Below are 12,037 nucleotides of genomic sequence, written 5' to 3' on the forward strand. Positions count from 1 at the left end.
CCTGTGCTGAGGAGAGCATCTTTACCACTTGTGCCACTCAGTGGTGGCCCAGCCCCAGCCCCACAGTCCTTCCACGGAGTCCTCAAGCACTGGCACATTTTCTGTGGGGTCACCACAAACAGACAAATATTCAGGGGCTTATCTGCCCCCTGTTTCAATAACCTTGAGTCAGTGCTTGTCTTGGTTGTAAGAAGAATGTTTTAAAAGGAAAGTAAGGCTTTCAAGTTTGAGGGATTTCATTGAATAATTATTTTTCTTATTCCTGTCCACATGATGGCAGTATAAGTTAATCCAAACGAAGAAAATAATAAAAAAATTATAGCTTTACAACAACAGAGTTCTGTTGCACTCCCTCAAAATCTAAAAAGCTCTGAGAAGTTTCCAAAAGCCATTATGACCAGTTATGAAAGGATAACTCTTCTTATTGTAAAAGCCCCACAGACTTAAGAAGTGGTAAAGCATTGCTTCATGCAAGAACCACATGTAGCTAATTCTGAATGGGTATGGAATGGTGCTGCGTTAAAAATAAAAGTGGTCAGTAAAGCTTTGTCAGTCATGCTTGTCTTAATCATTTGTAGTCAATAAAGTCATTGAAGTATAATTGCCACTCCCTGGCATCGGTTTTGCAAATGCAGAACTGGAGGTTTGAGGCTGCACAGGCAGCTGGATGCTGAGTGTTTCATCTCTGGTAAAAGCACAGAAAGTCTAAACAGACAGACCATTGAGATACCAGCTGCAAAAAAAGTAAGGCATTCCTTCAGAAGGATTATAACGGGAACAAAATCTATTGAATTTTTCAAGCTCTTCATCTAATTGTAAGTTGAATCAAAAGAGTTTGAGTGTGTGGGGGGACTCTGAGTGTGTTTACTGGGTGGAACCAGAGAATTTTGTCAGTAGTCACAGATTAAAGCTTATAATGTTTAAAAAAAGAAAAGTGAAAAAACCCAAACCCCTACATCCAACCCAACTGAAAACATTTTCTGAGCTTTGACATATTTGTAAGCATATGCTATTTTTCAAAATTTTCTGTGCATAGTAATTTAAAAATCTAGGACAATTAATTTTAAACTTCAACCTTCTTTTTCACATCAGCTTCAGGTAAGAAAATGTCAATAGCTGAACTTTTGTGCTTTTGACTGCAAAAAGATTAAACAGATACTCAGGTCAGTCCAAATGCAAGAATAAAAGGCATCTATGAAGTCTGTCATGTTCCTTTGGGTAAGGTCTCAGATGAGTGATACCTGTAACCAATTTACCTCCTGATCAGTTACAGAAGATGTGAGCACAAGCAACACTTTTTTCATTTTCCTTGGTTTTTTGAACTTGGAGTTCACTCTTAACAGATGTGATTTTTCTCACTTTTTCCTGATGTTGTATAAATGAGGAATTGCAGCAGTACTGTTTTATTTGTGCAGCTTTGGTTCTTGAAAAACTTGGACTTCTTGATGTCTGGAGACTTGCGTGGCATGTACATGCAGATATGAAGTTTAAAAAGTGGGAACTGAAGCAGCTAAAGTACCAGAGTGAGTAATCCTTTGCTATTTTTGTTTAGCATAGCTGAAGTTTATGTTTCTCAGGTTGTAGAATATTGCACAATGCTAGTTCTTTCTGGCTTCTTGTATGACCATGGCTAATGAATCTTCTTACAATCTCTTTTACTTGCTACTATCTATAACATAAGTCCTTGCTCTCATTATTTATACTTTATATAGGTACATAGGAACTTATTGTGGCATGCTACATTCCCATATGTTTGGAGTTAAGACTCAAGTGATACCTGAAAATAAACCCCCAGAAGTACTGTGGTAACTCATTCCTATGTCTGCATATGACTGGTACTACTAATGGGAGAAGTCCTGACATCTTCAGTGTCTAGGGAGTTTTCTGACCACATAATACCTATAAATTTGATCAAGTGTTCATTTTGTTTTAACCTTACTTACCTCTGTAATATTCTTCTTTTGGAACATCTCACTTTCTTCTCAGTAGGTAGCCTACAAATAATATTCTAGAAATTGCCTCTCAAAACTTCATAAATGTCTTTTTCCTCTGTTCCCTCACCCCACCTCTTGTATAAAAAAAAAAATCTCAATTTCTCACTGTATACTATTCTGCATAGGGCCAGGCCGGGACTATTTAATGACATTGCTGTCAAACATTTTACTATACTGAGCTATTATTCCATCAGGAAGTTTTCCCGTTAATTCCACAGAATCACAGAATCACAGACTAGGTCAGGTTAGAAGGCATCACAGTAGGTTTTGTCTAACCTCCCTACTCAGACAGGGTCATTCCAGAGCACATTGCCAGGATTGTGTCCAGCTGGTTCTCAAATACCTTCAGTGAGGAGACTCCACACCGTCTCTGGACAATCTGTTCCAATGCATGGCCACCTGCACAGCAAAGTTCTTCCTTATATTCTGGTGGAACTTGCTGTGCATCACTTTGTGCCCTTGGCTTTGTGCCAATTGCTTGGCATCACCGAGCAGAGCCTGACTCCATCCCTGACACTGCCTTCAAATGCTGGCAGGCACTGGCAGGGTCTCCTCTCAGTCATCTCTTCTGGAGCTGAGCAGAGCCAGCTCCCTCAGTCCATGCAGAGCTGCTCCAGCCCCTTCATCATCTCTGTTATTGTGCCCTGGATCTGCTGCAGGAGCTCCTTGTCTCTCTGGTACCGAGGAGCCCAGAGCAGGGCACAGCACTCCAGATGTGCCTCCCCAGGGCTGAGCAGAGGGGCACAGTCACCAGCCTGCACCTGCTGGCAATGTTCTCCCTGATGCCCCACAGGATACATTGGCCTTCTTGTCCACAGGGCACACTGCTGGCTCCTGGACACTTTGTCACCCACCAGGACCCCAGTGCATTGTCCACAAAGCTGCTTTCCAGCAGGTCAGTCCTCAGCCTGTACTGTGTGAGTAACCCTGGCACATGGGGTTATTCCTCCCAGGTGCAGGACCCTGCATTTCCCTGGGTTCAGTTGGAGACACTTCTTCTCTGTCCATCTCTCCAGCCTGCCAGGGTGCCTCTGAAGGGATCCACAGCACTCTGGGGTTCTGGCCATTTCTCCCCTCTTGGAGTCATCAGCAAACTTGGTGAGGGTGTCTGCCCCTTTGTGCAGGTCACTGATGAGTCAGTTAAACAACCCTGGAGCAGCACTGAACCTTGGAGGAGCCACCAGTGGCCTCCAGCCAGCCCCTGTGCCCCTGCTCAGAGCTCTCTGGGATCTGCCTTCAGCCACTTCTCCATCCACTGAAATGTCCTTGTCCAGTGCACACCCCCAGAGTGCCTGTGAGGATATTGTGAGGGAGTGTTGAAAGCTTTGATCAACTCCAGTTAGACAGTATCCACTGCTCTCTCCTCATCCAAATGCAACTCATTTAAAAAGTGCCATTTAGTAGAGCACAGAGATAATTCAAGACTAGAGTCTCCTGTGCTAGGCCCCATTCACACGAAGAGCAGGAAAAAATGTCTTCTTTAACGTGATTAACATGAAAAAAAAGAAAATTCAGATACAGCTGCCACAAAAAGCTAGGTAAGAAAGTAAGACTGTTGCAAATTAGGATAATGCCACATCAGGGACAATGAGGGAAAAGTGTTCCAAAAGATAAATATGACAGAAAAAGGGATATATTAGACTGGAGGGGAGACTGAGGAGGGCATGCTGTCTGTTTCCTACACATTCAAAATACAGTTGAATTTAATTTTTAAAAATATATAATGTTTTCAGAATGTCCAGGGTTCTTTATTTATGATTATTCCTACTGCTTGATTTCTTTCTATGCCTAGACTCCAAAATGATCTAGAATTTGGATATTAATAACAATATGAGAAAGCATAAGGAGCCCCTGTACCTGTTTGAGTTTGGATTGCTGCCCTCTTGTTTTTTCAGCACTGGCAAGCAGAAATATGTGGGGGAAAATGACTTACCAAGCTTCTCTTGGATGTTTTGCAGACAGCCATCAGGGTTGCTCAGAGGAAGCAGATTGGTACAGGCCTGGCACAGAAAGCACCTGTGCTACCTGAAAGTCCTGGGAAGAAGCAGCAGCAGCAGGATGAGAATTGTATCACACACAATTGTGTGCTGTGAAAAAGAAGGGCTGGATAGATCTGGGTACAAACCTCCACAAGCTTTGTCATTGCTACATCTTCTTCTGTGATTTGCAATTCTGTGTTTTCCAAACTAATGAGAGCCAGATTCTTATGGTAGCTTTGTATTAATGAGTGTGGGGAAAGTGTGCTTCATGAGGCTAATTCAAGAAAAAAAATTAAAGCTTTAAAAGATTTCTCTATCTTACTGGTGTGTAACAGGGAGTGTTCCTAGAGAATAGAGTTAAGTATTTGAGCATCTGTATCATACGATACATGTAGTCTGATACCTAAGTTGCAGTCTTGTTTCCTTACAACATTTGTTTAGGCTGAAGCAGTGCAAGATGCTGAAGTCTAAGAAAATTGTTTCTTCCTTTGTATCAAGCTGTATTTCGTGTTCCTTCTTAGTTGTTTCGCTGTATATATGCACTCTTACCATTAATAGTATTTGAGCAAGTGCATTCTATGTCATGTCTAAAATACCTTTTGTCATCTCACTCTCTGTTAAACTGTCTGAAAAATTCCTAGAGTGCTATAACTTGCTGTAAGAAAACACAGCGATTACTGGCTGTCCCATGACTTTGACAGTGCTTAGAGAACCTTTTAACTGCAAGCTGCTGTTAAAAATTCTATGCAGTACATTGAAATTAAGACTCTAACAGCTCTTAGATTTGTTTGGTGTCCTTTCAGGCCCTAGTGGGTGAAATCCTTGGCTATTGCTACAGCTGGTGTCAAGGGGTAGCCCGAGGCTCTCTGGCATCCACTGGGATTTCTTTTGTGCAGATTTCAGCCCTGCCCCCAGCCACTAGCCCAGCCACAGGATGTTTCTGGAACTAAGGAGTAGCTTGGACATTGCCTTTTCTCCTGTTATCCAGTGCATGGGTGTGTCTGGAAAAGACTATTAATTTGGCTGTTCTTCTGCACAAGGCATTCTCAGCTGCAGAAATATCCTTTTATAGGCCTCTACTTGCTTATGTAGTTCAGAGAGGCCTTGGGGCTTCTTTGACCTAGTTCCCTGTAAGGATTAATGGGACTACAGCTCTCAGGCTCACAGAGTGCCTTTGTTTCTAGTTTCCACTAGCACAGTGGGGAGATTTGGCTTTGGTGGGCTTGGCATGGAGAGTGATAGCTCTGACCATCTTGCTAAAAGTGGTGACACCTTTCAGACAGAAGTGGCCAGTGCTGGAGCTGGTGGCACAGATTTCATTATGGCATCAGCTAACTCTCTTTAAATTGTGTACAAGTGCAGGATGTCTACAGCCCTGAAGATCTTTATCCCCATGTCAATTCAGAATTTGAGTTGTTTTCTGCAAGACAAAAGCTCCTTATGGTTAGTTAATACACAGGTCAACAAAGAGCAATCAGTCAGTCAAGTAACGTGTCCATTTATTAATTGATAAAGAACTCTCAAACATTTGATAGAAATTAAAAGTATCTTTATCCAGTGCTGATAATAATGAGAAAGCCTGACTTTTCCTAACTGGTTGTGCTGGCTCTAGGCATGCTACTTGGTTGAGGTGTCCAGGGTATGATGACAGCTTCAGCATTCTATATGAAAACAGTTGGTATTTCCATGCAGAAATAATGATGCAGAACTGTAAATTAGTAGAAGCTGAAGCTCCTCTTCATTTGTCTGGATTAAACTGTGGCATGGACACAGAGTATGTAGCATTTTCTCATACAAAGCTCATTATGTTGTGGGTGGATCATGATAATTTTAACATCTAATATCTATTTGTTGTTTTCTTTGGGATTTCTAAATTTTTACAACATCTTAAAAGTAGCTTGTGTGATGGCCTTTCGAAAACGGGCATCCCTTGTAAATAATACATTACTATTGTTGTCATTGTCTTAGATTGGCCTAAGAATATAGTTTGGTAATGATTCTAGAGTTTAAAAAGTCAACATTTCTTTAAATATTTTTTGCAAATAATCTTTATGCCTCAAAGGACAGAGAAATCTAAGCTACAAATGTTTGAGACAGGAAGTTACTTTGGTCATTAATGGACAAGTATACCTTTCTGGGCTAGCAGTTCCAGAAATTACAGATAAAAAGTAGTTGGACTTGCTCAGGCCATGTATGAAGCCTTAATTTCACTCCATTGATGTTCCCAGAATTGCAATGTTGTAAGTTTTTTTTCCCTTTGATATGGAACAGGAATACAGGCCGACTCCAGGACACCAGTCTCCTGAACAGCCAACACAGTTTTATTGCCAAGCAGAATTACACTGTCGTTAATATTTTGATACTCTGTTTATTATGAAGGGTGTGATGGTCTTGACTGCATTATACCCTTGGCTACCTTTTTCCCTTTACTTTGACACTTTTCAATATAACCTGTTACAGAACAGACAAATGTGATCAAAAAAGTAGTTTAGAGATTGGCATTGATTTTTAGTGTTTAACTAGTCTCTTCGTGGGTGGAAAATCAATTATATTAAGCATAAAGTATTTCAATGTTGTCAGTTTGGTCTAAGAGAATAAACTATTCTTTTTCTCCCACATTGATGTTAAAACTTGCAAAACAAAACAATCCGTGTCACTCTGTGTCACTCAGCTACCTAACCATCACATCAGGATCATTTGTTTAAAATGTGGTGCCTCATGGCTGCAGTAGGGCCATGACATCTCTATGTCCTTGGAGTGATACTGCACAAAGCAATGATGTGCAATTGATTTTTCCCATGAAACAGATTTAAATGTCACATGAGTTCATGGCCATGCTGGCCCGTGTTCGTTCTCTTAGCAGCATAAATCTGGTATCATTAGAAAGTCCAGAGTGTCACGTCAATTTACACTGCTGATTGTGTGGTCTCCAAACATGAATTTAATTGGATTAAAACAGTTGCAATCAGAAACGACATATTGCTCTTGGCACCTCAGGTTGATAAGGGGTAGGCTGGGGCTGACATGTGTGCCTTGGTGAAAGCTTTAATAACAGCATCCTGTGGACAAAATAAGGAGAGCTATCTCCCTGGCACTGCAGTGGAGTTGCTGTCTGGCAGTTCGTGTGTGTATAATAAAATATCAGCATCTCTCCATATAGCAGCTGCACTGCATGAGAAGTAGTTCACTGAATTTACTTTTAACAGTGTTTTGGTTTCAGTGTGAAATGCTCCCACACACAGTTTTACGGGAATGTCTGTCTTCCAGTTAGGCAGAGTAGTAACTAAAGAATTCCCTTCTCCCATTACCCCTGCCCAGTGGGGGAGGACAGCTTATACACAGCAGGATCTTTTTTATGTCGATCTGTAGGTGGAAGTGCCCTGCAGCCAGACACTGGTTCTATGAGGAAACTTGAGCAATAAAAATATTTTATGCTTTTAACCACCCCATCATTCAAGAAAGATATTTCTGCAGGTGTGAAGTGGCTTCTCCAGCAAAGCTTCCTTCAGAGGCAGAGTAACAGGAGGGATGTTTGGCACTGCTAAAGAAGAGGTCTGATGGCTTATGCTGCCTGTTCAGATTTGATATGTTTTCTGTGCTACAAGGCCAATATATCACCCTGCTCTTGTTTCAAGATAAGAGGATAATTGCACATTATAAACATTGGAGTTGTGGCAATGAGAATTTACTTGGGTAGTAGGACCTGTAAATTTGGGGCTCTCACTTAGAAAATGAAGCTAAGAGCATGGAATATAAGCAACCAAACAATTTGTTACTCGAAGGAGTGAATGCTCTGGAGATGTTCTGTGTCTTACCTGTCAAGTATTAAACAGTTATTTCTTATAGTCAACTGGAATGAAATTCAATCCAATGCAGGAGTTAGTCCCTGTGCTTAGGAACAGGACTACCCAGTGGCAATTGGTTCATGGACTCGCCAGTGAGCCAGGGTTTAGGACTTGATCATGTCAGTTGAATCTATGTCTGTCAAAAGCAAAAATTTTTAGACATAAACTCAGTCTACTTTTGAATTAAAAGATCCTGAAATTTGTCTCTGAAGCAAGGTAGTTGTGAAGGTGGCTTAAGCCTGGTTGTCACAAACTCACATCCTACACTTACTATCCAAACTGTCCTGTTGTTGCTTTTGTAAAGAAGGTAAAAAATGGCAAATAAAGAATAATTTTTTCATGCAGCTGTGTGCATAGTGTACAGTCATAACTACTCCTCAGCTTTATGTAATGACTGCAGCATAGCAAAAAACCCCTCTGTGTAAATGAGTCAGTCTTGGAGAACTTGCTTAGTTATTGACCCCTCACACCTTGTTTGTTCCATTTTAATCAGCTCTAGCAGTAACAATGTTTCACCACAGACATGCAAGTCCTTTTCTTAAAGCACCAAAGCTCAAATGTTTATTTCTAGCGCGGCTTAAAAGTGGCAAGCTGTTCAAAAGTTTTTGGGGTGTTTAGCGTTTTGTGAGGAGCTGCAGGCTGTGATGTTTCATCTCAACGCTCCTCTGAACTGCTACTTGCAGAAGGCTACAGTTGACTGAGAAAGGAGAAAAAGAAATCAGGCATCTTCCATGCCTTAACTTGTGACCAGGGATGATGTCCTATACCAGCTGCAGGCAGTGAATGTCAGTGAGCCATGGCATGAGCTTGCCTTGCACTGCAGACGATCCATTAGCCAGGTGTTAATGGAGAAATGCCTGAACTGCCCTGCCTTTGTCATGGGCACTGCAAACCAAGACTGTCTGGCTTCCTCAGGAAACTCCTTGGCACAAGGACCCCATGGTGTGTCTACTCACTTTTAAGAAGGCTGAAATGACAGCTTGATATTTTTATCTTTTTTGTTGTTTCTTTTTTCCCACTAAATATACAAAATGGTACTTTCTCTGCATTTCCTTCCCTTACTCTTTCCTCCACCCAAGCTGCCTCTTTCATTATAGAAGTATTTGAGGGGAAATGTTATCTTCAGCTCTGTTGGGTTCTCCACCAATTTCCTGAGTAAATGCTTGGAGCAAAGAGAAGCCACTTGACAGTTTCTTCCTAAGAGTGCAGTCTGGGATGTTCTGTGTCTGCTGCTGCTGCAGTGGTGATAGCCTCACACTCACCTGCAGGGTTTTTGACAGGCCTGTGCTGGCCCCAAAGGCCTCACCAGGAGGTAAATTTCTGGACCCTTTCACACACCATGTAGCCTCAGTAACCTTCTACAGCTGTGCCGTGCCTGGGAGATGCTGCCAAGCCACACTGCTGAGATGTGGTGATTCACCCCTTGACTAAATGCTCTGTAGGTGGAGAAAGAATGATGTGGGGTACACAGCTCTAAGACACTGGATTTCTTGGGCACAAACAATTCATCAGAAACCAGACTGGTTTAGTGCTGGGACCTGGTGTGACTGCTGCACACAGCTGAGGGAACAGACATTCTTCAGGCGTGGGGGAACAAAATGGATTGTCAGGGCATGGCAGCCTCGCAGGAGAAGCAGAACATGCAGCTGTTTATACTATCACACGGGGGAATAAACACCCAGTACCTGACTACTGAGCTATGACAAATTTGGCATGCTTTACTTTTGGACTAGGTCTTTAAATGGAAAAAAAAAAAATCCTACCCTGCTTGTGGGAAACTTCATGTTATTTTAATTCCCCCTTTCTTTAAAATAATTCATCTTGCTGATTATACAGCCTTACTAAACTTCAGACAGTATGAGTCTTTCCTTTGGTGCTTATTCTCAAGCTTGTCAAATCGAGAACTATGCTGTTAAAACTTCTAAACAGTAACATTCCTCAATAAACAATTTCTAAATGATACAGAGAACACAAAAAAATTTGGAACACTAACAAAATATTTCCTGCCATGTTAAGGCATTTGAATAAAATTAAGTTGATTTTTTGAAACTGAGAATCACTTCTACCTGCTTCTTTTTAGTTAAGGCTAACTTAAATAAAAAGCCAATTTTGTGTTTTAATTTGAACAGAATTTATATAATGAAATTTTATCCTCATATGAAACTGATACATAAAACACAGAAATAGTTTATAAAGGTAGGGGGAAGAACCCAACACTTATTTCAAGAGCAATTTTCTACTTCTCTGAATAAAGTCAAATCAAAACAAACCTTAAAATAAACAGTTAATTTTGCCTGCAATGCTTCCTTTTACCATTTTTCTCTGTATTATCTCCAGACTTCTAATCTAGGCAGAGAGAGAATATGATCTCATTACTTTAAACTACATTTATATTTACTTTTTGATATTTATTTTAATATAAATATTTCTTGAAAAGTTGAAAAGAATCCTTCTCGTGACTTAGTGCTTTCAGTGTCTGACTGGGACATGAGAATGCAGAAATCAAGATTTGGGATTTTATTACAATAGTCCTACTGAGCTCTGGGTCATAATTTGTAAAGTGCTGTTATGACTTCTGTATTTATTCTCCACCTCCAAAGTGTTGTCTTGGGGAAATGGGCCACCTGTGGAATAAATGCTGTTAAAGGGAGGTAGTAACACTGGTTTTGCTTCCATTCTTTTAGGTGCTCACATAATTTGTTTGACATTTTACTGTTTTTTTCCCCTGGCTAATGAGATGTATCACACTGTTATGCCTTCCACCAAAATATTTGGTCCTTCTGGAACTTTCAAGTCTCTATTAAACTATTATTTTACCAATTTACAACCTTGTATGTGCCTTAAATCTTTTTAAAATCTCACAGTTTTTCTTTGCCAAGCTTGGGGATTTCTTCCAATCTCAACCTTAATCCCAGCCTCTGTCAGCATTAAGTCTTGTCCTAGACCTGTGGCCACTTCAGCACTGTGATATAAATCTAGCTCTAAATCACTGAATTTCACAATATTATCTCTATTCCCACCCTAAACCATGCAACCTAGGAACTTCTGCCCACATAGGACATAATCCAATTCCCAAGTGATTCATAGCCTTCATCCTCATCTATTGGCACTTCCAAAATTTGCAGCTATATTCTTAGTGCCCTGACTTAACCTGTGGGATTGAGTAATAAGAATTGTTCTTGTCAATGCATTTGGATTTTTGTTAATTTTAAGCTTACAGAATCCTGGGCCTAGCCTTAAAAATCTGCATCAGTTCTAGTGTTCAATCTGCTTTAAGATCCCTGTAGGATGAAGAAATTACTTTAATTTGGGGGATCAAGATGCTTTATCCTCTAATTGAGCCTGGATCTGGTTTTAACACCTCAGAATGCCAGGGTCTACCATGAACTGTGTTTTATTTCCAGTATTTAAGCTTCTCAGAGCCTCCTCCAAACAGCTCAGCTCTCCTCTCAGCCTGGGCTGTTTTAAACAGCAAATCTTAGCCCTATTTCTTTTCTGTCTATATATTAAACCAATTGTCTGCTGCACATGGCCTTTGCAGTGATTCAAAAGGCCTTGCTATAAACAGTCCTCCATCTGATCCCAGTCCTGCTGTTACCTCTAGCTTCAGCTTCTGACAGGACCAGATCTTTCTCTCCTAAATTTAAATTGAGGGTGACAGGCTTAATCCAACTGCTGTTAGAAATGCAGGTATGTTCTGGTTCACCTGTCCCTCACTGCAGATTTTCTAGGTCCTGACCCCCCTTCAGTGCATCTCCAAATGTTTGCTGCCTTGAACCCTTTAATTACACAAAGAAAACATGCATAATAGGAAATTGCTGGATTTGAAATGAGCTCAAAATTTGAATTCTAACTCTGAGAACAGAATGGGCATTTCTGCCAAACTACTTTTGGTGGGTAAATTTCCATTGCTTATCCAACTTTACGGGTAATTTTCAGTAACCTCTTGGGTTTTTAATTTGTTCCATATTCTTTTGTTATCCTTGATCTCTTGAAACAGACAAACAACATCCACGAGTATCCCTGAGTAGAGGTCTTAAACATTGGTGCAAAAGACATTATCATTCAGAGATTTGCTTTTCCTCTTTGTGTAAAAGGTTATAATTATGGACCATTTGAACCTTCAAAGAAAGATTTATATGCCAGAAAAGTTATATGCAGTATTTTGGCATGGTAGCAAACTATTTTGCAAAGAAACAGACCAACCAGATTTTTTTTT

At 40.6% G+C, this 12,037-nt stretch overlaps 1 long non-coding RNA gene across 1 annotated transcript in view; it reads left to right on the forward strand.

Annotated features, from left to right (window-relative positions):
- Positions 1-12,037, forward strand: part of LOC148221757 (uncharacterized) — a 69,296-nt gene that overhangs the window by 12,494 nt on the left and 44,765 nt on the right. The gene's annotated exons all lie outside the window — the stretch shown is intronic.

Source organism: Sturnus vulgaris, chromosome 18 (genome assembly GCF_052056855.1).
Source record: "Sturnus vulgaris isolate bStuVul1 chromosome 18, bStuVul1.hap1, whole genome shotgun sequence".
In the NCBI taxonomy this organism is placed as follows: domain Eukaryota; kingdom Metazoa; phylum Chordata; class Aves; order Passeriformes; family Sturnidae; genus Sturnus; species Sturnus vulgaris.